We start from the raw sequence: 27,244 nt of genomic DNA, 5'->3' as shown, positions 1-27,244 counted from the left end.
ACTTGTTTTCCAATCTTCTGTTGGTTGATAGAGCCCAGTGTTTGGTTTTGTCAGATTTGATTGATTTCCCCATATCTTGGAGTTTAATCACTTTTTTAACTTATTTTTCACAGCAACTTTACAATGAGACATGCATGTAAACCTTTCACTGATTTTTTTAAAACTGAATGCATATCTTCAATATATAATATCTTTTTAATTTGGTAATGATTGTACGGTAAGTTGTGAAATTTCATTAGGCTTATAATTTTAACTTGTACTCACAGTAATATAATCTTTATATACAATATACTAATCACAGTTTCTTTTTTCTTTCCTGAAAATAAAAATAAAATTTTCAAACCAAATTATACATTACAATTTATAAACTTGCATTTTTTGTTGTTTAAAGTTAAAAAAATTGGATTGAGAGCCCTTTTACATAAACAATGTAATTTTAAAATATTTTTAAGGGGTATAAATCTTTAAAAAAAATAGTTGATCCACACTGATTTTGAACTACCTTTGTTATGACATTGATATAAATCTCGCTAAAATTGTACACTGAAAGAGCTTACAAGACCAGACAGATGGATGCCAGGTATTTCTATGACCCCTGCAACATGTTGTGTGGGGATAAAAAATATGCACCAAAACTTTGGTAGACCTAATTACCATTACTTGGTTCCTTGTGTGGAATGTCAAACTTAACAAAGTGATTGTTCTCTATTCAAATTAGAGTAAATACATAACCACTTAGAGCTATTCTAATAGGGCCAGCTAGGACCGTGTCTGACATCAGCTGATTTGATAATTTGATATAATATTGAGAAAAAAAAAATGAAATTCACCAAATAGTTCGGCATGTACTAAAAGGTGGAGTGGAGTGGAGTGGAGTATTGGAGTGGAGTGGTGGAGTGTTGGAGTGGAGTCATGGAGTGAAATTAACTTAACATATTCAAAAGTCAATATCAATTTAAAAATCATTTATAAAACAATATTTAAATTGCAGCACACAATGATTTTATATTATTTCATTTGACATATTTGATAATTTATCAAAGTTGGACAATGTTTGGGGTAGCATTTTATGACAGCTTAGATGGAGAGGGGTATAATGTTGTCAATTATGTAATTTATTTTGCTATCCTAAATTATAGTGTATTTCTAATAAGAAGGGGAAGCAAAGGCCCAGTAACCTATGCAGTTAAAATTAATTTTGGACGAGCTCACAAAAAATTTATTAAAATATACATAGCGGTTATGTTAATTTTCAAATGTTGTAGGCTTAGTCCCTAGTTAAAATATGTATGTCTTTACCTGGCAAAATATGTTAGAATCTAAAAATGGAGACTTTATCCATTGTGCTGAACATTTAATGTTGAATTCCGAGTGATTCTAGTAAAAGCAAATGCTCATCTTATAAACTTTGCTTCATTTCATTATGAATTACAACATCTTTGAATTCAAACTGAGTATCCCTTTTTCTTGTCATCATTTAAATGAAAATATGTGTTTTGTAGAGAAACAGATTGTATCAAGATTTTAGATCTTGGACTTAAATACATTCTATGATCATATCTTTTTAACACAAGATCATTTGGAACATTTGTATGCCTATCTGAAAATGATCATCCACAGCCGTAACATTTTCTTATTATTCCAGTTATGAAAGTAAGATGGAATGGTTGTTTAGTAAAATCATGTCTTTGAAATTCAGTGTCTTGTCTTTAAAATTATTTACACCAGACTGTTGTTAACTAAGGTAAAATTGCTGAAAGACCCCCTCCTAAATTAAAGAAATCTATTATTTAACATTAATGTTAATTTTTTTTAATATTGTTTGGAGATATAACCTTACAAAATGCCCATGACACATCCAATGTGAATCATATTGGTATAATGAACATGAATGCAGTTGGATGCTGTGGATACATTTATTCTATGATTTTTAAAGCTACACATGTATACAAAAATATCTTATAAATTGATATTGATTTTTGGATATGTTAGGTAAATTTCACTCCATGACTCCACTCCAACGCTCCACCACTCCACTCCACTCCACCTTTTAGTACATGCCAAATAGTTCTAGTAAAAATTTAACATTAAAATGTCAACGATCATTATCTATTTCAACCAAAATATGATTATCAAGTTTTATCCCTGTGTGTTACGTAACACTACACTTCTATGTCCTGCAGCTAAAACAATGGTGAAAAACTATTCTCTGGTGTATTTCAGTACATAATGACCATTAACTGGACATTGATGACCATTACAAAGAGACATTTATTTATCTCAAGTATCAATTAATTTTCAATTGGTGTCACCGTAATTAATTTCAAAGGTATGAAACATGTGACATGATTAGCCGAGGTCACCTGTATAATGACAGTTTTCATTACAAATGCAGATACATGTCTAACACATGGAGTTAATGAGCCTGTCACGTGCATGTGGTTGTTTACATCTAACAACACTGGACAATAAAGCATGTAATTTATTCGATTGTCAAAGGTTAATTTTCTCGTCAATAGCACACTTCCTTTGACAAAATAGAATACCTCTCTAGAGATGTTCTTTTGGCTGTAACTATTTTCCAATTATTTTTACTAGCTGTATAAATGAAATTGGCATAGGATTTCATTGAAGATTATTGATTTTTTCATAGAACAACTATCCCACATGTCTTAAGTGATGACTTGAAAACAAAATTAGATTTCCTTGAACAAGGGTATTAGTAATTCTTTGTTAGCAAATTTTTTAGACAGAAATTAGAAAATTATCTTTAGTATTTGGTTATCTATTTGCTGTGCAAAATATTTGGTTCTAAAATGTTTTGCAGTTGAAATTCCTGCATGCACAACAGTTTTTTCAGCAGTTATATGCCATTTCAATTTGTGAATTAAGGAGTGAATTCAGAGATGTGGTATGATTTCAAATGAGACAACTTTCCACCACAGACCAAAAGACATGGATGTTAGCAACTATATCATTGGTCTTTTATCATGTTACCAGGAGGCTACATAAAAACAAGAATATGTGGTATAGTTGCCAAGAAGACAACTATGTACCAGAGTCCAAGAGACCTGAATATAAGCAACTATAGGTGACAGTAAGACTTAGTTTGCAAGCTTTGCAAATGCTCCATTAGATTTATAATACAACATATATAAGAACCGGTATTGTATTTCTATCTAGACAGAGGAGTTCAAATATTATTTGAAAAATTGTAATTTTAAACTGCAATTAAAACAATACCAGACAGGTTTTCAAAAATCGATGAAAAGTGCTTCTGCTTTTTCCACAGAAAACCTATTATTCCATTTAAATTAATGTCATCACTTAAACTACATATAGACATTTGTAAAGTAAAAGAAAATATGCTTTGATGAGGAAAATCCACTTTAATGTATCACTTGAAATAAGACACATTTGAAACAGTTAAATTCTTCAAAACAAGAGAACAATTTGCAGCGTAATAAGATAATTAAGTATATTATTCATCAATTTACATAAGTGGGTAATGTCAAGTACAGGATATACATCTGTCCCTGGTTTTCTCTGTAGAATTAGAATAGGACACTTGTCAAAAGCAGACCAAAATATGGAATATGAGTATTTCTTGGATATACCGGTACTTCAACAAAATGTGAGAAAATCCTAAAGAGTTGAAAGCTATCAATAAAAAAATAATTTCATGTCATAAAAAAGATTACATTGCTATAAAAATTTAGGTGTAGATCCACCCATTTTTAAAAGGGGTTCCCAACCTAGGATAAAATGCACTGATCGTAAAAAAATAATACAACCCCTTAGAATTCTCACATGAGTGCACATGCACAAATAAGTGTTTTTCCTGCTTTACTGACCATTGATTTTATAGGTAAAGATTTTCCTACAATTATCATAGGCTCAACATTTTCAAAGATCAATGATAAGAAGGGTAAGGTCAGATAAATCCTGTCAGACAGACATGAACACCTTACAATTATTTTATAGTCAACCTAATGCTTACTGTAATTGAAATACAAAATAAAACACAAATAACTTAACATTGACTTATGCAACATGAAAATGAGATCAAGGTTAGATGATACCTGCCAGACATGTACACCTCACAATTATTCTATACACCAAAAAAAGTTGACCTATTTCTTATAGTACTTAGAAAACTGACCAAAAACACATAAACTAAGCATAACAGACCAATGAACCCATTAAAAATTAGGTCAAGGTTAGATGAAACCTGCCAGACTTACAGGTACTCCTTACAATCATTCAATACACCAAATACAATTGACCTACTGCTTATAGAGAGTAGGGTAGTGGATCGTAATCCTTGGCTAGGGAAGATGCATTAGACCAGGTTTGACTGTACTTTGAAATGTGTGATGTATTTCACTTCCATAACTTCTGGCCCTGAGCATACCAGATCAATCCCATAAATAGTTGCCGTCATGGATATCAAAATTTATATCACCATTTGTAATACCATTTACGCAGTCATAGCAAAAGTGTTTTCAGATTCTATGTTACCGTCACAATTACGTGGTCGTAGTAAATACGTTTTCAAGATTCTTCATTTTTCTCATAAAGATTACCGAACAAAATGACTTTTTGCTAATTGTAAAAAAACATGAGTAATATATTATGTTCAGTTGTATAAAAAATCTATTGGCACTTTATCTTATTCAAAATAAAATGACAAAAAAATAAATTACAGTAATCATTCAAATTCTTGTGACAAGTTGAAATGAAATATTATACAATAAGAATTTCATGAAGTGAAGTCTTGATAATAGTACATTCTGCTTTACGCCCATCAAACAGCCTGGCAGTACCTCTTAACAAATGAAATAATTCTATCTACGACCTCTGTTTGATGAAAATGAGAGGGTGACAAAAGCCAAGTGACATTGGGTGATATTTGTGTAAATTGTTGTATTAATTCAATGAAAGGGTGACAAAACTTCAATAAGTGACAAGTATTAATTGACTTGGAGTAGATTATAATTATGAAATTGGAGCCATTTTTGCCTAATGTATTGCAAGTTTTTTGATTAATTAAAGTATATCATATATAATTTATTACTGGTCACATGACGGATTGGATTATATGTAGGATAAAGTGCTGAAATATAACTATTTATTTGTAAATTAAAAAAATTGTATTTGAGTGTTATAAGAACTTTAACCATTTTCTTTTCCAGCTTGAAGAAGGGCATATTAAAATGGTTCTTATGTATAAAAGATGTAAAGATACATAAACTCCTGCTCCCATAAATTCCTTTGTTAAAGTATATCTATAGTATGTGTTAATTTAGGAACATATATTTTTTGTCAAACTTCAATGGTACATTCTTAGGAATAGAAAAAGGCCAATAATTCCGTATCTAATAGTCTCTGACATTAGTATCCATTAAGTCTGACCTAAATGACATTGATGTCAGAGCACAATAAACTGGCTTTAAGCCACAAGATTTATTTATTTATCAACAGTCCCATACCTCAGCTTCTAGGTACAAACTAAAATTGACTTTTTGTTTTCATTTCTAATGGCTATTTACGTTACCATATACTTGTAACTGATCTGTTATTTATAATCTTGGTCAAATAAGCTACTACACACCCTCCCCAAGTAATTGCTAAACAATTATCACGATTTCGTAACAAGTTAGATACCCCAGGTCAGATAAGATTGGGAGATTTTTAAATTAGTAGAATTTAATTCCATTGATAAGATTGTTTTGAACACAATTATATACTTTTTAGCACAACTTTCTGATATAAGACCTTTTTTTAAATCTACCTCACTAATATCACCTTTAATGCAAACATTGGATCATACAAATATATAGTTCAGTACCTATCAGAATGTGAAATATAAGACAGAAAATAAATTCAAAAACATACTTCAAGAGTTACTTCCCTTTACCAAATTTTGTGTGTTTCTTTGTCAATTGTGTTCTCCTATTTATTTATATTGTAGTCCTGTAATGTTGTGTTGTCATTTTAATGTTATATTTCACATGGCCATAAAAGAGGGAGGTTTGGCATGCCACAAAACCAGGTTCAACCCACCATTTTTTCCTTTCAAAATGTCCTGTACCAAGTCAGGAATATGGCCATTGTTATATTATAGTTCGTTTCCGTGTGTGTTACATTTTAACGTTGTGTTTCCGTTGTGTCGTTTGTTTTCTCTTATTTTTGAGTGTGAATTCACATTACTATAAGACGTGTCACGGTACTTATCTATCCCAAATTCATGTATTTGGTTTTGATGTTATATTGTTATTCTCATAGGATTTTGTCTAATGTTTAGTCCGTTTCTGCGTGTGTTACATTTTAATGTTGTGTCGTTGTTCTCTCCTCTTGTGTTTAATGCATTTCCCTCAGTTTAAGTTTGTTATCCCGATTTTGTTTTTTTTCCAATGGATTTATGAGTTTTGAACAGCGGTATACTACTGTTGCCTTTATTTAGGCTATAATTTCTAGGCAAAAACAAAAATGTAACAAAAAAAAGTTTCTGAAATAATGTGCCAGAATCTCAATATTATATGTGTTAGTCTTCAAAGGGAGACTTGTGTGTCACTTGTAAAAGATTTAAGTCTGGGAAACATGACTTATGTATACATTGTAATTGGCTTTAATCAAGCTTTCTGTCTCTTAAATTGGTACTGTGTCTTTAGTACTTTCGTTGGTTGTTTTTTGTGCTTTGAACAGATCTGATGAGTAAAACCCTTTTCAACTGATTTCAAAAGTTTGTTATAATGTTGTGCTGTTAAACAACTGTCTAAGATTCAGGAGAGGATTAAACGCTTACCAAGTTGTTTAACTCGGCCATATTCTGTATGTGTCTGTTTCAAGCCAGCAGCCTATAATTCAGTGGTTGTTTTTGGTTGCTGTCTATTATATTTTTTGTTAAATTTCTTATTGTACAGTCAACCTTATATATGAAGTTATTAAGTTCAGTAGTATGAGAGAAATGTGTGAAAAAGGTTCATTTAATTAAAATGTTCAAAGTGTTTCGGCAAATAGGAAGGAAATTTCTGGGAGATCAGAAAGCTGGTCACATGATACAAACTATCATAGATGCTGACCAAATTGGGTTTTGAAGTCATTCAATTCAGTAAGTCCTGAGAAGAGCATGATGAAAATATCTGTTGCAAAAATGAACAGACAGACAGACAGATAAGGTGATTACAATTTTACCATACTCCTAGAATTGGAGTATAATTACCCTAGTTTAAAACAGGATCCATTGTATTTTTACAACAACTTGAATGGTAACAATTTGTTTTCAGAAATAACATGCTGATTTTTTCAAAAGAAAATTCCGCAAATATTTAAAACATTTAAAATCTATCTGAAACATTTGCTTACCTTGGCATTTACATGGACAAATTACCAGATAACAATTCTCAACTTAAATCAGACATTTTCTGGTGAAAATAAACCAATCAATATAAGACAACGTATTGTTTCTATTCATGTTTACTTTGTTTATTTACAAGATAAATGTTGAAAATTAAATGTCGGGGAGATTAAGTAAACTGAGATATCATGTAGATGTTTGCCGTCAACAACTTTATTGCACAGTGAGTGGAGGATTTTACAAAATGCCAAAAGTCTATCTTAAAAAATTCTTTTAAACAAATAACTGACCAGATAATTTTTTTTTGGCTGCAGCAGTATGTCATGTTAAAAGCTCAATAATATGTTTTTCTATTGTTAATTAGGTCGGATGGCATCTGTCAATTCTAATAAATCCTTATATTTTCCAAATACTTTTTAAAGATGCAAAATGATTGGTCAAATGGGAAAAAAAAATAATTTTTAAATCAAAATTTAAAGCAGAGATGACTATAAAAATCAAATTATTTACTTTAAAATGACCACCAAATAATAACTTACTTTTCCTCAACAAAAAAATGTCTTTTTAATGTATCAATGGCAATTTCAAATTTTGTGTCCAAAAAAGGTCCCAAGATTGTATAATAATAAGTAAACAACTTTGGGATGTTCGTACGTACAGAAGGAAAAGGGTAAAACTTAATGCCCCCTTAACTACGGCGGGGGCATAAAAGGCAATATGGTTGCCACACACCTTCTGTCAGTAACCTAGTTCCATAACATGTTCAAATAATATATATGAAGGCTGAATGTATGAGTTGGTCCAGTCAACAAATTCTTTACAAATCTTGTTTAAACAACTAACACATATTTAACGGTACTCCTTTTAAACAGGTGTTCCTTACTTTTCTCCAAAAGTTTTTTTTTTTCTTATACTTTTAGCATTTGTCATTCTATCAAACATCAAATAGTTAAAGAAAAACCAACAGTTAAACTGAAAGATATTAACCCTGTTAAAAAAATATTCTGAAGTCAATCTTTAAACAAACATTACGAGACACAAAACTGACTTTGTGCACAGATTTGTCCTTTGTAAGATTACCATTGACAAATGATGTGCTTATTATATAACCATTTATTATCAATCTCATATAAACTAATTCAAACATCTTTTCTTTGATTCACAGAAACAGTTTTTTTATTGCAATAACTCCCTTAAATGTGACAGTTGTCATCAAATAATAAATATATTTTAAGATTCCATACAAGAAAGCTCTTGCTGTTGTAAATAATTATATATTATTGAAGTTATCCCAGTTCAATATTCATTCATATAATGGGATTTACCAAATGCTGATCATTCACCTACCATGCCTACAAAGAAGAGCGTTTTTCTAAAAAATATACACAGTGTGACCTATAGTTGTTGACTTCTGTGCCATTTGAGCTCTGGTGCAAAGATTTCTCATTGCCACATCTTCTTATTTTTATATTCATTATGAATGTACCCGCCGATGCAGATATAAAATTAATGCAAACTCACATAATTTTATCAGGAAAACACAAATCATTTCTTTTTTCAAGAAAATTATTTGAAAACAATATACTAGTACATGTAATGATATTAGATCACCAAGATGTGGGAAAACTTGTTTGATCTTTGACAATAACCAGTAATATCCACACACAAAAAAAACCTAAAAATTTGCATAATCTAAATCAGCAAAAACCTTCTATTTTGTGGAATTTAAATTTAGGTCATCTTTATATTTACATTGGAATGAAATAAAAATTTCAGCAATGCACTTCAAATATAGATATATCACTCACTGATACAAGAACATATATGTATTCAGCAATATTAACAAATCAAGATATCATATGATCTGTCAAAATTTTAGACATGAATGAAAATACCAAATTTAGAATAAATTCATTTGTCATTTAATATACTAATTCAGAACTTCATTACACTTAAAACATATTTAATATCATTTCCTATTATGGTGAAAAAAGGAAAAATGAACATTTAATTAAGGCCATAAGTTTTCACAATAACTTAATAAATGTATACAATATAAAATAAATATTAAAATTTCAGAATAAATGTTTGTCTACCTTTTGGCATTATTTGACCAACAGAAATAAAAGCAGTCATACAATGCCATAATATAATAGTCCTAATTGTATTTGACAAACTACCACCTAAAATATCATTTAATGTAAATATGAAGTAACATAAACGTTAAAACCAATTAAAATGTCTATCCTTAATTGACCTTAAGGGGGTTTTGTATCTTTCATTTTATTTTGACCTCATTTTCGATTTATTAGGGATAAATAAATATTGACACAAGACTATAACAATGAATAAAGAGAAAGAAGATTGTTGTAATCTTCACAAATATTTGAAGATTTTGGCGAGTATGTTAACCAAAGGAAAGGTGTATATACCAAGGTAATAATCCAGTCTTAAAAGATTCACTTCTTAATACTTTTCTTTGTACATACAATTTAAAGGAAATCGTTCTTAAAATATTTGTATAATAAAATCAAATGGTGAATTGTTGCTAATCTGAAGTGGTTTAAAATGTTTTTGATGTTAGTTTTTTTTTTATATAAGATTGGATATTTATTGGCACTGATTAGACTGATGAAGTGTATAACTTATTAGATGTTCAGAAATACTGTGCTATAAGGACTCTCAAATCTTAAAGGGTTTTCTTTATTTTTGGTAAATGGGTGTTTATCACATTGTTTCTTGTTTAAATTGTTTTACATTTACTGTTAAAGTTTTATAAAATTCAATTAAGATTTTGACAAAATTATTGATGTCCTTACCTTTCAAAAGCCAAAATAATAAACAGCTTCGCAATGAGCATATGATACGCCCTTCACATTTTCAAAGAATAAAGTTAAATTACTTTTCAATGTCATATTAGAAAATCATGAAAATCAAAAGGGAGCTTACCCTGTAACCCTGAAACGTCAGAAACTCAGAAAATTCTCTGTACTGAGCCTGTAAGTTAGAAATGTAAAATCTGAAATTTATAAAAACTAAAAGGGAGCTAATGTCAATAGATATAAACAATTCACCAAAATTTCTTGCAAGTTGGTGAAAGCACTCTCAAGTTATTGTCCAAAAGCTGGAAAATCCAACTCTTGCAATGCGTTTGTTACTATTAATATGCAGGTCTTTCTAAATTACACTTACCTGTCAAAAAATGTAGTTTAAAATATTCAATGCACAAAGAACAGGATCTTACAATTTCCAAAATCTTGTTTTAACAATGCTTCACAAAACTTTTCAGTAACAGTTGCAAAAGACTATAGCTGTCATTGAAAGTTAAGAGTAGCCTTTTTAGCTCACCTGGCCCGAAGGGCCAAGTGAGCTTTTCTCATCACTTGGCGTCCGTCGTCCGTCGTCGTCCGTCGTCGTCCGTCGTCGTTAACTTTTACAAAAATCTTCTCCTCTGAAACTACTGGGCCAAATCAAACCAAACTTGGCCACAATCATCATTGGGGTATCTAGTTTAAAAAATGTGTGGCGTGACCCGGTCAACCAACCGAGATGGCCGCCACGGCTAAAAATAGAACATAGGGGTAAAATGCAGTTTTTGGCTTATAACTCAAAAAACCAAAGCATTTAGAGCAAATCTGACATGGGGTAAAAATGTTTATCAGGTCAAGATCTATCTGCCCTGAAATTTTCAGATGAATCGGTCAATCGGTTGTTGGGTTGCTGCCCCTGAATTGGTAATTTTGAGGAAATTTTGCTGTTTTTGGTTATTATCTTGAATATTATTATAGATAGAGATAAACTGTAAACAGCAATAATGTTCAGCAAAGTAAGATCTACAAATAAGTCAACATGACCAAAATGGTCAGTTGACCCGTTTAGGAGTTATTGCCCTTTATAGTCAATTTTTAACCATTTTTCGTTAATTAAAGTAATCTTTTACAAAAATCTTCTCCTATGAAACTACTGGGCCAAATTAATCCAAACTTGGCCACAATCATCTTTGGGGTATCTAGTTTAAAAAATGTGTGGCGTGACCTGGTCAACCAACCAAGATGGCCGCCACCGCTAAAAATAAAACATAGGAGTAAAATGCAGTTTTTGGCTTATAACTCAAAAACCAAAGCATTTTGAGGAAATCTGACATGGGATAAAAATGTTTATCAGGTCAAGATCTATCTGCCCTGAAATTTTCAGATGAATTGGTCAATTGGTTGTTGGGTTGCTGCCCCTGAGTTGGTAATTTTGAGGAAATTTTGCTGTTTTTGGTTATTATCTTGAATATTATTATAGATAGAGATAAATTGTAAACAGCAATAATGTTCAGCAAAGTAAGATCTACAAATAAGTCAACATGACCAAAATGGTCAGTTGACCCTTTTAGGAGTTATTGCCCTTTATAGTCAATCTTTAACCATTTTTCATAAATCAAAGTAATCTTTTACAAAATCTCCACTGAAACTACTAGGCCACAATCATCTTTGGGGTATCTAGTTTGAAAAATGTGTCCGATGACCTGGCCATTCAACCAAGATGGCCGCCACGGCTAAAAATAGAACATAGGGGTAAAATGCAGTTTTTGGCTTATAACTATGAAACCAAAGCATCTAGAGCAAATCTGACAAGGAGTTAAATTGTTAATCAAGTCAATATCTATCTGCCCTGAATTTTTCAGATGAATTGGACAACTGGTTGTTGGGTTGCTGCCCTCCAATTGGTAATTTTTAAAGAAATTTTGCCGTTTTTGGTTATCTTGAATACTATTATAGATAGCGATAAACTGTAAACAGCAATAATGTTCAGCAAAGTAAGATCTACAAATAAGTCAACATGACCTAAATGGTCAATTGACCCCTTAAGGAGTTATTGCCCTTTATAGTCAATTTTTAACAATTTTCATTAATTTGGTAAATTTATGTAAATTTTTACCAAATATAGTTCTCTGTTACTAATGGGCAAAGTTCATTATAGATATAATTGGAAGAAGCAAAATCGTTCAGTAAAGTAAGAACTTCAAACACATCACCATCACCAAAATACAATTTTGTCATGAATCCATTTGTGTCCTTTGTTTAATATGCACATAGACCAAGGTGAGCGACACAGGCTCTTTAGAGCCTCTAGTTTTAAAACACAAATATAATGGGATGATCAAATTATTAGCTATTGGCATCTTGGCAGCCATATGAATCACTAAAGATTGGGTTTCTTTGATCTGTTACTTAAGTATTAAACGATTTTCATCTCAGTCACTTGTATATAATTTTACAATACTGATAACTTTATAAAATACCATTGTCCTTAGGTGTGGCCTCCATGTGCCAAATCAAAAACTTAACTCAAAGAAAAAAAGTCTTGTTTCAGATACCTCCTTTTGATTGTACAACTTAGTGCCAAATAACATAAGCCAGTTTTCAAAGATCAAAAAGTTATGGCCCAAAGCTTTTTTTGAGTAACAGATGAACAACTAGAAAAAGAAACACTATTGCATTAAACATTGCGACTCCCATTATTCTGATCGACATACATTACTACAACCTCGATTATACCATATAAATTTGCTTTCCATCACATGCTTATAAGAGAGACATCTTGGTTTCACTTGGACTTAGATTAAACCCACATCATCCTGGACCTCAAGTTTGTGTATGTTGGTCATTATTATAATAAGAAACTACAAATCAGAAACTTGTTAAAGACCCAACATTTTCCATTTACTAATGAATCTAGCTCTTAAGTTTGAAAGAGTTGTCTTAGCAAATGTATTGACAAAAATCTAAAATTCCAAATTGCAATACAACAGGGGCATATCCTTCATCCATCAAAAAAAGAAAAAAATATATACTGCTACATTTTGTTGGACTCTTAAATCTATTAACTTAATGTTTTAAGAGTCTAACTTGTAATTTCACTAAGGAAGAGTACCTCTTCAGTAGCAGCAGTTCCATTTTTTATGGTACATGTTTTTATCTGTCAGAATGTTTGATTTCTTTTATGTTTATATCATTGAAACCGTTGTGGAGCTGTATTGGGCTGCCATTACAGTCTTCATACATTACTCCAATGCAATGTGAAAAGTATATGGTTTAAACTTTGCTGTTTTGACAATTGTCTATTTTCAACTATTTTTACTTTTATTACACTAAAATACCTTAAAATATTGTATCAATGTCATAAAATAAATTTTAAACAAGACTCACGATTACAATCATATTGAAACTAAGATATTTAATATGTGGAAACAGTTCAAGCAGAAAACTATTTCATAATTAATATCATTTCATAAATCTATAATTACATTCCATGACAAAACCAGTGAGTTGTTCAAGTTCAAATTTGAGTTTTTCGGTAAATTTTTAAAAAACATACTTCTAATTTTACTTTTATTTTTTGCCTGAATTGCATGTCCTGTTAAAAGTTTAATCATGAACTGATATGCTGAATAGAGAATATTGAGTTTTTCTGTCAATTTTTGAAAACCATCCTTCTAATTTTACTTTTTTTTTGCCTGAATTGCATGTCCTTTTAAAAGGTGAAATCATAAGCTGATATCGCTGAATAGAGAAAGTTGGATCAAATCATCATTTTGAAGGGGGATTTATTTCGTCTATCATATAACAAATTTGACGTAGGACCAAAATGAAGAGCAATGTTTGTTCATTAATTTGACTGGTAACTTCCCCTCGGCTAAAATATTTGACCTCATAAAAATTCCCCCAAACAACAGACGCTATCTGATAAATTTGAAGAAGTTACAATTTTTTGTTGCCATTTACTAAATTGAAACAAAAGAGAAATTTAGACCCGATAAATCCTATAAGGCTGTCACTTGGAAAACAAGAGGGGTTAAAGATTAAAACATCCAACTCAGCGGGAATATAAAGGCTAAAGTTCAAGTAGAAAGTTGAGAGGCTTTTCTTTAAACACCTGCATTAATGCTGCAATCATGGTCCAATTCTTCAAAGAACATTATTTCCATGATACAAATCCTCAAGAAGATCCCCCTATATGATTTGATCTCTTAATGGATTTCAAACTGTTTTGGGATTTTGTAACCCACATATTAGAGTAATCTGGGTTTAATAATCAGTTTGAAAGAATAACATTGTCATCTATTTCCATCAAAGTTCACAAAGTAAGGGCAAAAACTCATATTTATGTTAAAAACATATGTAGATATTAAAAGAAAATATCTTAAATTTAAGTAAACTTGGTCATTACTTAATGGTAGTCATCAACCTAAAGATTATACTGTTAACATCTGAAGAGATAAAGATAAAATGTGTCATTTCTAATATCACCAAACAGAGTATTACAGAATATCAATCTTGTTAGATGTTTACAGAAAGCTTGAAAGCATTGTCAGATTTATGATAATATTTTCCTGGAAATATATCATACTTTTCTTTCAAAAATATATTCTTTGATAGTTTAGTACAATATTTTGAGAAAAATTGGTGGCAGTTCTATGAGCATATTTATTCTTTTAAAAAAAATCCTGTATCAGTTCAAGATAATAAAACCATTTGAGTGTGTTCTGGTCAAATTTTATATCATATTTTTTCTTTTCAACTAATTAACAAACTTGTTACTACAATGTCCAGTTAGTTTATGATGTGTCACGTCAAGATTAAAATCTTTAAAAGTTAACTCCTTAACAAAAGATAAGATTCACACATACAAAATATGAACATAAAACCACCAAACCACTGAATTCACTAGACTATATATCCTCACCACAAGTTAGCCAATTACACAGAGTTGTTACAATAATCCTCAAATTTCCCCTTGTTCTGTAAAATCACTAGGATAACAATGCATTCTCAATTTACACCTCACTATAATGTGGCTATTAACAAACTAGTACTATTTCTACAGATTGGTGTATTTTCATTGAACTTAAGGACCATTGGTCTATTTCCATAACACTTACTGACCAAACGTCTATAGTATGTGTGAAATCAATTATAGGCATTGAAAAATTATTTATTGCAAAAACACTTTAATTAGTGGGCATAAATTTTGGTTTTAGTTCAGGAATATAATTGTTTGATTTCAAATGTTCTGTTATAACTTAACTAATACAGTCTGAAATATTTAGAGTCAGAGGTCATAGTTTTCGTCGGCATCCCCGTGCTGTCAATTTGAAGACTAAAACTGGTATTTGTTGCTTAGTAAAATGCATGTACTGCAGATTCATTTATTTTTAGTGGGTACTCATTTTTCGTGGATGAGAGAAAACTTGAGAATTCGTGGAGATTTAATTTTGTGATTTTGCCGAAGTTTTAATACAAGCCTCTAAAAAAACAATTAATTTTGTGGTTCAACCTGTACCCACGAAATCCGTGAAAATTGGTATCCAACGAATAATAACGAATCCACAACAGTAGTAATGCACAACTGCTTCCGTACATTGTAAATAATGTTCTTATAGTGTACCTGTTTTTCTACAAACTGCAATCTTATGAATGTTAGAAATACAACTTTGAAAGCCAGATTTATACCATAGAAGGTAAAGGAATACATTAATTCCATGATTATACAAAGCAAGGTCTTTTAATAAATGTATTTCCTTAAAAATTATTGTCAGGAATCTGTCTGTAATATTTGCGACTGTAAAGCAGCCATCAATAAATTTATATTATCTCTTCTTTTTTTCTTATTCCAGCTGAACTCTATTTCTGTTGAATGTACTTTAACTCTACATGCCTGAGATCAGAGTACATTTTTGTCATACGTAGATTGTTATCCATTCCCAATGGGATATCTACCTTATACCATAACACAAAAATTCAAATTGGATCTGAAAAAATTATGATTGGATGAGGGATGAAAAGTTTTTGATGGGTTAATCACACACATTAATCTGTCATTACGGTAATACCTTGGATCAACTATTCACTCTGGGTAATATTGATTGGATTGTGTCTTTGTGAGGATCCCACAGGACAAACCGACGGGCCAAATGTTATTATTTATAGTGGAACGGAATCAAGACACATAATAATATAAAATATAAGATCTGCACAACTACGTTTTTATTTATATTTGTCTGAAAAATCTTTTGGAAAGGTATTCTCATAGTACACGTGCCTATTTCTAGGAACCTAGAAAGAAAATTAATAAATGCCTTAAAGCTTTCCTATATAAAAACAAATATTTATTGTAATCCATGCATGTTTTAGTATCTAATTCAAAAATATTCTGATCACTTGCCTTTTTTAAAATAATGGACATTTAACTGTATGAAGCAAACAATTTTTACTTTATATAATATATATTATACATAAAAAAGTCAGTCATGTGTTTTTCTGTGGTCAGTTTCACAAAAAATCTTACGACTGAAGTTGATCATAAGTATATTTAATTGTTCATGACTTACGATCAACTTTAGTCGTAAGATTATTTCGTGCAACTCTGAAATGTGCGAGTGCACCAAACAAGGTGATTGAATTGCCTTAAGAAAAAAAGCCATGTAATCTATAAGGTCATTATAGTATCCACTATTCTGCAATAAAAGAGGCATAATTTTGAGCATTTAACCCATGGCCTATTCACCCCAAAGATAAAATCTTATTTTTTAGATGAGGGAAAGATAACTCTTCACCTGAAAACTTATACTTCTGATAATGATCAAGATCAAGATTATCTAATGATATCAGTTTTTAATTAAAATATACCTAATATGTCATGTTGTAAATAATAACAGTCTATCAAAAACTCATTCAACTGAAAGATTTTAGAAATTATAAAAGAATTATGAAGTACATAATGTGCTCAAGTGGAAACTGTTAAGAGTAATTTGTGTAACAGTATATAAAGAGTCTAATGTACTTGGTTTTAAGTTTTTTATTTTAATAAATTTAACCTCTCCTCCTTCATGTTTATTCCCAATTATATGAACTGGTACCATGGTAAACATGAAAGAGGAGACCAACAGATTTGTAAAAACAAAAATCTTTTGGTGTAAGAACTGACATTTTTATAGGTAGGGACCTGATGTTCAGTGGTTATCGTTTGTTGATGTGGTTCTTTGACCTTTCTTGTTTTTCATATAATAGAAACTTGGTTTTCCTGTTTGAATGGTTTTACACTAATAATTTTTGGGACCCTTGCTAGCTTGCTGTTCAGGGTGAGCCAAGGTTCTGTGTTGAAGGCTGTACTTTGACCTATAATGTTTTACTTTTACGAAATTGTGTCTGGAATGGAGAGTTGTCTCATTGGCACTCATACCACATCTTCTTATAAGTTATAACTATCTATGAAGCCTCAAAATTATATTGTGCAAAATTTGGACTAATATGAAAGTCATACCCACTCTTCATGACAAAAAACATGCAAAATGTACAAGCTCTGGACTATATATGAAATCTTGCCTAGTACATGAAGTCAGAATATGTATATATCATTTTCTACTTAACTTTCCATGAGTTAGGATAGTATCAGTGTTAGACATCAGTTTGATTTGTAATGTAAAAGAAATGCTTTAAGTCATATTATAATGAACACATTAGTATGTCAGTCTGACATTCTCACTTGTAAGTCTATGTTTAGTTAAAATTTACTCTCAAATCAAACCCATAACTGACTGGTTCAAATAAACGAGGAGGTGCGATAAGGGCCCTTATGGCACAATAATATTTAGATGGAACGTGTTTAGTATTTATGTGTTCTGTATTATTTTAGTCCAAAAGCAAAATCTATATATCTAATTTTTCACATAAATGCATAGAAGGGCCTGTTGATGCTACAATTGCATTTGTTATAAAATCATTAATGATATCAGCGGTGATGAACAGACAATCTTTGAAGCAAGAAGATTTCACAAAGAGTGAATGAAGAAAAGTCCTGATCGCCCTTTCTAAATTGTTTATTCTATGTCTGAAAACTTAATGCATCTTCAACGATGGCATCAACAATGAGGTTCATCTACATATTAAAAGAGCACAAAAGAAATAAATTCAAATTATTTCATTGCAATTTCAATTTAATGCATTTCCGATGATTGTAATATATACAATGTGTAAATTTGACAAAATAAATCCTTATTTTCTGCAACGCTGCACTAATCGTAATATTAATGGTTATCACATCACAATAACAATCTTTGACATTCATTGGGCCAGAAACTCGTAACTATTACTTCCAAGTTTTAAATAGTTAATCCTTTGTCCAGTTGACGAGTCCCCAATAGGGAAAGACAACCTCTTTGATTTCTGATAACATTTAAATGGAAAATAAATCAAAATTTATATTCAGTTTGTTATTAAAATATTATATCTTTAAGATAAAATATGAAATGTGTAATGTTTTAAGGATATATTGGTATCGTGTGGGGTAGCATGTCCTTAATGTCTAGACAAAGAGCCCTTTTCTTTCATGTATACCTAAAGGTGAATGTACAACATTTTGTAAACCTTTAAGAAATACTGTTTGTAATGATTCAATGATTAGGCCTTAAGAAAAGTTTAATTTGTCCATGTAAGATGATGTTTATCTCAAGAAAAAACATTCATAATCAAAGGACCACAACAAAAGTTAGATCAAAGTGGGCATCCTAATGGCTTGAAAAATGACTGCAGTTTGGTTGAAAAAAATATCAAACGATTTTTTGTTCAACATTTTTTTAATTCAGTTTTATATTATAACTTTTTTTTTAAATTTTATCTAAACTTTTGGCTTTCTAAATAGTTGCTGTTTCTATAAGAGATGTAACAAATTTAAACATAACCTGTGTGTGAATTAACTTTTCTAAAATATGACCACAACAACTTTTAACTGACCATTTTATTCAAATTCTAATGAATATACTAACTTTGATCTTTTTGCTTGAGGTCAAACTCAGAACAAAGGGACTAATAAGGTCAAGTGAAATTTTTGGTCAAAAGATATATATAATGTAATCAGAAAAATTAAAATTTTTGCTTGAGTTGATTTTTGCTAGAGTTGATGGAGAGGTTAATTCTGCTCTCCAATTTCTAAAACATGGAATTTAATGTTTATCAGTTACAGTCATAACTTTCTTCATGATGAGGGGCGAGAATTAACTCATTATGGACAATACAAATATGCATTTAGCGGAAAATGATTGTGTATAAAAGTACACCCCATAATGAAAAAATCTTGTGGTGATGCTATTTGCAATTCAGACAGACTTGTCAATTAAGTTCCAAATTGTTTGCTGTTTTGCTGAATCAGCTCAGTGATTAACTTATAAGCATTAATTTTCCCACTCAAACCAAATAGTATTTGTTCAATGCACCAAAAGAATTAAGAAAAAAGACCAATATACTTTTCAATATTGAAAGTTATACTATAATTAAATATATATGATATTAAATACATCTTAAAACATCTAATTTTGAATTCCTCAACTCAGAAAAAAGTATAATATCTGGATTTTTTTGTGAATGAATGACAACATTTTCCTAAGTTTACAAACACAATTTAATTTGAATGTCTGAGAACCTAGTAAGGGAGGTTTTTGGGGACATGTTCAACAAGAGTTTAGACTGCATGAGAAACTAAACACATAAGGAAAACGGAACAACCCTCAACAATATCATAATAAGCGTGTTAGTGGATTACGTTCATCTTATGGTATAAACGTCATTCATGCACCTCTTTGCATCTAAATAATATAACTTCTTCAAGTTGGTATCTTAATTTTAATTTGAATTCTAAAATTTAAATCCTAACATTTACTTTTCAATTCTAATTGTTTGCCCCAATGTTAATGCCTTTCCGATAAATTGTTCCCACATCAAAGAATTAATGAAAACAATTTTCTTATATAATGCAAACAGTATTACATATCAAATGATGTAATTTTTTTACCTTTTGCACCTTAAACGAACTTACCTGTATCAATCAAACATTAAAGGCTTCGCTAAATATCACTGCTATCCCAGTGTCCTCCAGTCAATTAAACCTGCCTGATAAAATATAACTCTTGCTTTTATCTTCTCCATCCAGGTATAAACTGGTCCCCATACCTAGTAATATCAACGTTATGCTTAATTGATGAAAATGTATTGTACTCTGATAACAGGATAATTGCCTTGTTAGGACTTATCTGTCAAAATACAGTGCAACCTAAGTTAAGTCTAAATAATTGACTATTTTGTTTTAATTTTAAATCAGAAAATAATTCTATTTTCCCCCCATATTGCTAATTTAGCTCATTTCATGTCACCGTAGATGATTTGATAACACTAATATATGCGATTTCAAAAGCAATACTTTATTTGAGCTTTTCTACAAAATCTTTTAACTACTAGTATATATGCAAAGCTTATTTCAAGGAAGGCCAGAAATCACCTGCAAGAAAATGAAATTTATGATCCTTGGTGTATAGGGGCTTAATATTTTAAGATTAGCTATTTTTGAAAGTCTAGCATTTTCCAACAAATAAACAATTATAGTTCTGCTTTTCGATTGAAATTACAGTAAAGGTAAAATCAAGACTTTGAATATGCAATTTTTGGAGTGAGGGCTATATTTTTTCATTGGTATAAATACAACTTTTGAGTAGGTTTGAAAATATAAAGAGGTGAGCCATGAGCTCATGATATCCCTGCTGCCCTTTTAGTTTGATGATTTTTCACAAATAAAGTTCTATTAATTTGAAATGTCATATCAGAAATTTATAAAAACAAAAGGGAGCTTATTCAAAAAGATACAAACAAGTAACCATAGTTTCATGAAAAGTGCTCAAAGTGTCATTGAGTTATTGTCTGAAAACTAAAGAAAAAAAAAATCACCGTTTTTTTATGAACCAAATTTTCTAACAGGAAACTTACAACCTAAAATAATAAAATAGAAAGGGAAATGATGTCAATAGATAAAAAAGATTCACCAAAGTTTCATGAAAAATTTTCCTGCTGTAGATTGGTCGTTTTCTCAAGGCTTCCTCCACCAATTAAAAAAAACCAGTCCTGAAAGTGATGTTAAACACCAAAAAGTCAATCAATCAAAATGACCACATGTCTACATAATATATATCAGACATTTCTTTAATAAAACATAAAGCGGATACAGTTTACATTTCACAAGATGTAAATTGTAAAGGATTTGAAAGTGTAACTAGACTGAAGCTCACAGCTTGCAATATTGGCATTTGAACAAAAGTTCCACCCAAACTGCATCACACTGCAATAGTTTTTTGCCCGAAAGTGCATCAAGATGCACCTACTGTTGTGTTTATTAATGACTTATCAATAAAATTGTGCAGCATATGTTAATTAATTAATCTACCATATGTTTTGCTACCAGATATAACTGTACTTGGGATGGTCAGGTGATTTCTAATCAATTTCTTGTACAATCTTCAGCCTGTAAAACATAAAACACAAAATTTAGTATGCTAAATAAAGTTTATAAAATGTTAGAGTGCATTGTTTTTAAAATCCCAAGCTACTGTTTCCAGTTTATACCATACTTAGAAACAGAACATTGAAATACAGCTGCCTGATGTCTGCATTATGTTTATTTCTGTAAAACACTTACGTTCAGCATGAAACAGAGTTTGATGGTGTAGAATAATTTAATATGAATGGAGCATATATTCTGATCTGTTGTGATGGTACAGATGAAAGTAATCTATGCATAATTGAAAAATTATTAAGTTAGAGATTTAATTACTTAAAACATTTACTAAATTCTTTCATAAGATACAAAAATTTTGTTTAGATATTTGGCTGTACCATCCTAATATTTAGTCATGTTGTTAATAGAGCTAGTAAATTAAATTGGGATACAATCCATTAAAACTTACAGTTCATTTGAATAAATTCAGCCTCAAAGTTCTTCGTATTGTAAGATCTTTGAATATTGCTTTTATTGTAACCAACATTGATTTTATTTCTTTAGAGGTTTAATAATTAACTAAACATGTTTTGCCAGTTGCAGATCCAGGATTTACAAGGGGTTAAGAGGGGCGATCGATATTACCCTGTCATGGAACAAAATAAGTCTATGCACAAACCATATGAGTATAGCTCCATAGCAGAGGATTGGCCTACATTTCAAAAACATTTTGTAAACAGTGATTCCTTTTGTGTACATTTGTTCTAGTACACAAATATTCTCAAGCAACCAGAATTTAAGGATAGATTCATCCAGCTAAAAGAAATTTAATCTAATCTTAAGTAAAAAAACAACTTTTGAGAAAGATGAATTGTGGTAATTTTTGCAAAAGGTTTAGATGCTGAATTAGAACTTATCTAACATAAACTAAGCTTCTCTTATTATAGTTGGTATCTGACACTTGCAACATTCTTTGAAAAAAGGTTGTCATGTTTTGTATGAAATTCAAGATTATTCAAACAATTGAAGGTGATGAACTTTGTTTATCAAGTACTAACTTTTCACTGACCAAAGAATGGATAATTTTACGATTGGCTGGATGTGAAAGTGTGTTCAGTGACCCAGCTACAAGATATGACCATCTTCTGTCCAATAAATAATACAATAATTTTAATTCTGATCACAGTATGAAAACTCCAGCCAATAAGCAAACAAAACCTTGAAAAAGTTCAACCAGCAGAATTAATGTGGGAGATAATAACTGGTCAACATCATAGAACAGATATAATCCAGTATGAAAGAACTTTTAATTACATAGGGACTGATATGTATGAAAGAGAAACCAAGATGACAATTCTTAAGGACATATGAATTACGGGAAGATTTACCATAATATTAGGAGGCAGTGAAAAGGCTCAAAAGATTAAATAAATCATATTTTTTTCATTTAAAGCTAGATTCATTGCCCAAGTTCAAAAGGATACATTGAAATTATGCCTTCTCTGCACCTGTGGATACCAAAGGGTATATATTACTTTCTCTTTTTAAGTCCTGAAGGGGGAAAAGGACAGTAAATAATCTGGTGTTAATATACACATCACACTTAATCAGTGAAATGAAGTAAAAATAACAAAGTAATTAGGAGAAAAATAACATAGATAAATCTGTAGCCTTTAGAGCTTTCATCTACCAGTTAAAAGGAACACCACTAAAATCTATGACATTATCACAGATCATCAAATGCTTCAAATGAAACGATCAATATAGGTTCAAACTCAAAAAAGACATGAAAGTCACAATAAACGGTATAAAGCGACCTTGGTCATTATGGATGTACATGTATAATAGCAAAGTCTATATAAATAGTGCTTGTATAATGTATACTTACAAACTATTTCATAAAATTTGGTGACAAGGACTTTTTTTATCATTTATATAAATATATGTATCCTTCAAAGTATACAAAAGTAATGTAGTGCTAGAAAAAGCAATCATGTCCAAATAACCAGCCTTGGAAATTCCTGGCTGCTGGCCTGATACATGCTGGTTGTTAGACCCAGAGCCCAGTAAATGTACCAACACTGCAACAAGGACTATTCAAATTAAGATTCAAAACATTCTATGGTGGTTGAGAACCAAAAATTATGTCTAATGTTAAAATTTATACATTTGAGACAACAAGTGTAGTTATAGGACATAAAGATTGTGATCTTGAACAAGGACCTAAGTTGTTTCTTTTAACATGTAGCCCCTGTAGTTGGGAACAATCATGTATAGTACTCTTCAACATTACAACATTCTAGACCTTTTAATACATGTTCTTAAATCTTAATCCCATTTCTCTATATGCAAGCATGCCATTTTGACATAAAAGATGGATTATAGAGGCCAGTCATTACCCGTTGAAATAATGCTTTTCTAAAATAGCTAAACATGAATATTCCATAAATCAAATGATTCTGGACATATTTTATGGCTGAAAAGCTCTAAAGCAGGTTATAGCTTGTGGCCTCAGCTACTTTTATGTATAAATCCTCAAAATCACCTAGTCAAAACTTTATATGGTCATAAAAACAAGAAGTTTGAATAAAGAAGCAAGTAATAAAATCTTAACATTAAAAAAGAGGAAAAAGAAATGGTCACCTATCAGTGTTAAATCCTATAAAGCCACTTAACACAGTATTAAATGTTACTTTTTAAAGGTGACACTTACTATTCAGGCATCTCACATTCATACAGCAGAAGCTGAAGCTGGCTAAATGTTGGGGTACAAGGTTACAATAAAACAGCCTTGTTCGTCATGTTTTCAAAAGCACCTGTAACATTTAAATATAAATCTAAATTATATTTAAAAGGTAAACAATGTTTTAACACATTTTTAAAATCGTAAAAGAATTTTAACATGCGTGTGTTGGTTTTTTTATTAGAATAAGTCTATTGAGTACAGTATGGACAAAAAAGGTATGTGTCCTTCAAGTTCAAAACTTATCAAGGATTGACAAAATATGACCGATAAGGTACTAACTACATGTATGAGGGAAAGCTTTGAATTGAAGGCAGTGATATTGTTGGCTTTTTTCAAAACTACTTCTACCCTTTTTTTATTGGGAAAGTATGCATCATTTGTATCAAATTGGGAAATTATAATAAACCATGCATTTGACTGGAACTTTAATTTGCAGACCCCCTTTCAACCGGCAAACCCTTATTTGAAATAAGACCCCTTATTGTCGGTGATGATACATAAATAGACCCTCAAATCTGCACATATAGTCATTTTAAGGCTTGAAAAATGTTTAAATGAAAGTTTTTCAGTTTGTATTCATTTTTAGGCTTGAAAAATGTTTAAATGAAAGTTTTTCAGTTTGTATTCATGCATAGTTACTACTGAGACTGCATTGTTTGGGAAAAAAGTTGTTTTTTGGAAATAATTTTAAGTCATTTTTTTCAAATTGGGATTCTTCTCCAGGGGAAAAAGCCTGTATTCTCCAGTAATTTAAGGCAAACAATATCACTGGAAGGCAAAACTAGATGAAGAGATACAACATGAATATACATGCCTGCAGCTTTAACACTAAGTTAGTAAACTGGAACACAATACAAAATTTACTTAAAAGTATTTATATTACACTTCAGTACAAAAAGGTTACCATAAGATATAAAATATTTCAAAAATTATTCATGGAATGGATGGTAATTCTGACAAAAGTCTGTCAACCAGATAAAAATGCAGCCAAAAAAGAATTATCTGAAAATCCAACTCATTTCTTGTCCTGATGGATAGAAATTTCATCCAAATAACAAAAAAAAGTAGGAACTAGCATTGTGACAATAAAGTGGTGACCAGGAACAAAAACAGTATATCCAGTGGGTAGTATAATATATCACACAGTGCTTTTCTATTGTTAGGGTGAAGGTTGGTACCTATTTTTAAAAATGTTTAAACCAGCTGCATATGTTTACACCTGTCCCAAGTGAGGAACCTGATGTTCAGTGGTTGTTTTTTTCCAGGGGGAGGGGAGGGTTACTTCAATACTTAATTGATAGGGCATGCCGCTTTTCATACAATTTAGATTTTTACAATGTAATCCTTTTCTTATATATTGTGTACCGGTAGATAAAAATGTAACCTTTTCCCATATTGTTTGGGTTTCAAGTGGTGTGTAATGGTCTGTAATGTAAGAGTGGAAAACCAAAAGTGCCAAAGGAGAAAAAAGGGTTGATAAAAACAGCCTGAAACACCAAGAAAGATGACCAACAAAGAGGTAATGGGATATTTATTGACCTTATCATAAATTCCTGATAGTTTTCCTGACCTATTCACATATTTTCAAGCTTAAACAGGTGTACCTATTCAGTCCAGCGGCACAATTTTACTAAAAATAGAGATTCCCCCCCTTTTTGGAAAATGATGGCCAAATTTTTATTCATCCACTGGACAAGTCAGAGATCCTGAACAATCATTTTGCTGATATAGCTAATATTGATATAGAACCAGAAATTCCTGATAATAATGAGCCTCCTCCATGTCGTTTAAACAAATTTGTCATCACTGAGAAAGAAATTTTAGACCAGTTAAAAATTTTGAATGTTAATAAACCAGCTGGACCTGATGGTATCAGTCCTAGAATTTTAAAAGAGGTTGCTAGCTTTGTTTCTAAACCATTGACTAAGTTATTTAATATGTCTCTATCAGTTAAACAGGTTCCACTGTTATGGAAAATTGCACATGTTAATCCTATCTTTAAAGGAAAAGGTAGTCCACATTCAGCTCTAAACTATCGTCCAATATCTGTTACTAGTATTGTTTGTAAGATTATGGAAAAAGTTTTATTTAAACATTTGTATAATTATATGAGGAGTAATAACCTTTTGTCAAAGTTTCAATCTGGATTCCAACCAGGTGATTCTACTGTTAATCAGTTAATCGAAATATATCATAAAATTATTAGTAATATGGATAGTGGTAGGGATGTTAGGTTTGTATTTTGTGATGTATCTAGAGCTTTCGATAAAGTTTGGCATAAAGGACTTTTATTTAAACTGAAACAATCTGGCTTAAATGACCAGCTCTTATCGTGGATAGAAAGTTATCTTTCGGATCGTCAACAAAAGGTAGTTTCAGAAGGCTTTTCGTCAACTCTAAGAAGTGTACATGCAGGTGTCCCCCAGGGATCAGTTTTGGGACCCTTTCTGTTTCTTGTTTATATAAATGATATAGTTAATGACATTGCTAATGATATTAGACTTTTTGCAGATGACACCTCTTTATTTGTCATAGTAGATGATGATCATGATGTAGCAGCCGCTTCTTTAACTAATGACTTAGATGTTATCTCAAATTGGGCAAAATCATGGGCTGTTCAATTTAACTCTAAGAAAACTAAAAATATTGTATTTACTAGAAGGGAAAGGGAGCATCCACCTGTATTTTTTGGGATAAATGGTGAAGAAGTTGAGAAAATAAATATTCACTGTCATCTTGGGATAACATTTCAGTCATCAGCTTCATGGCATACACATATTGATATTATTTATAAAAAAGCATGCTCTCGTCTTTCTGTGCTTCGCCAAGTTAAG

General features: G+C 30.9%; 1 protein-coding gene across 3 annotated transcripts in view; it reads right to left on the bottom strand.

Moving 5' to 3' along the window:
* Positions 1-27,244, bottom strand: part of LOC139521196 (semaphorin-2A-like) — a 92,633-nt gene that overhangs the window by 47,491 nt on the left and 17,898 nt on the right. For 2 of the 3 annotated variants that reach the window (XM_071314550.1, XM_071314551.1), the window contains exons 2-5: positions 24,378-24,480; positions 21,614-21,691; positions 20,219-20,352; positions 265-316 (exon numbers count right to left, since the gene is read on the bottom strand). The gene's annotated coding sequence lies outside the window, so the exon portion shown is untranslated. The remainder of the gene's footprint in view (positions 1-264; positions 317-20,218; positions 20,353-21,613; positions 21,692-24,377; positions 24,481-27,244) is intronic. The other variant, XM_071314552.1, reaches the window with a different exon arrangement.

Source organism: Mytilus edulis, chromosome 4, assembly GCF_963676685.1.
Source record: "Mytilus edulis chromosome 4, xbMytEdul2.2, whole genome shotgun sequence".
NCBI classification, from domain to species: Eukaryota; Metazoa; Mollusca; class Bivalvia; order Mytilida; family Mytilidae; genus Mytilus; species Mytilus edulis.
This window is presented reverse-complemented; position numbering and strand designations above follow the sequence as displayed.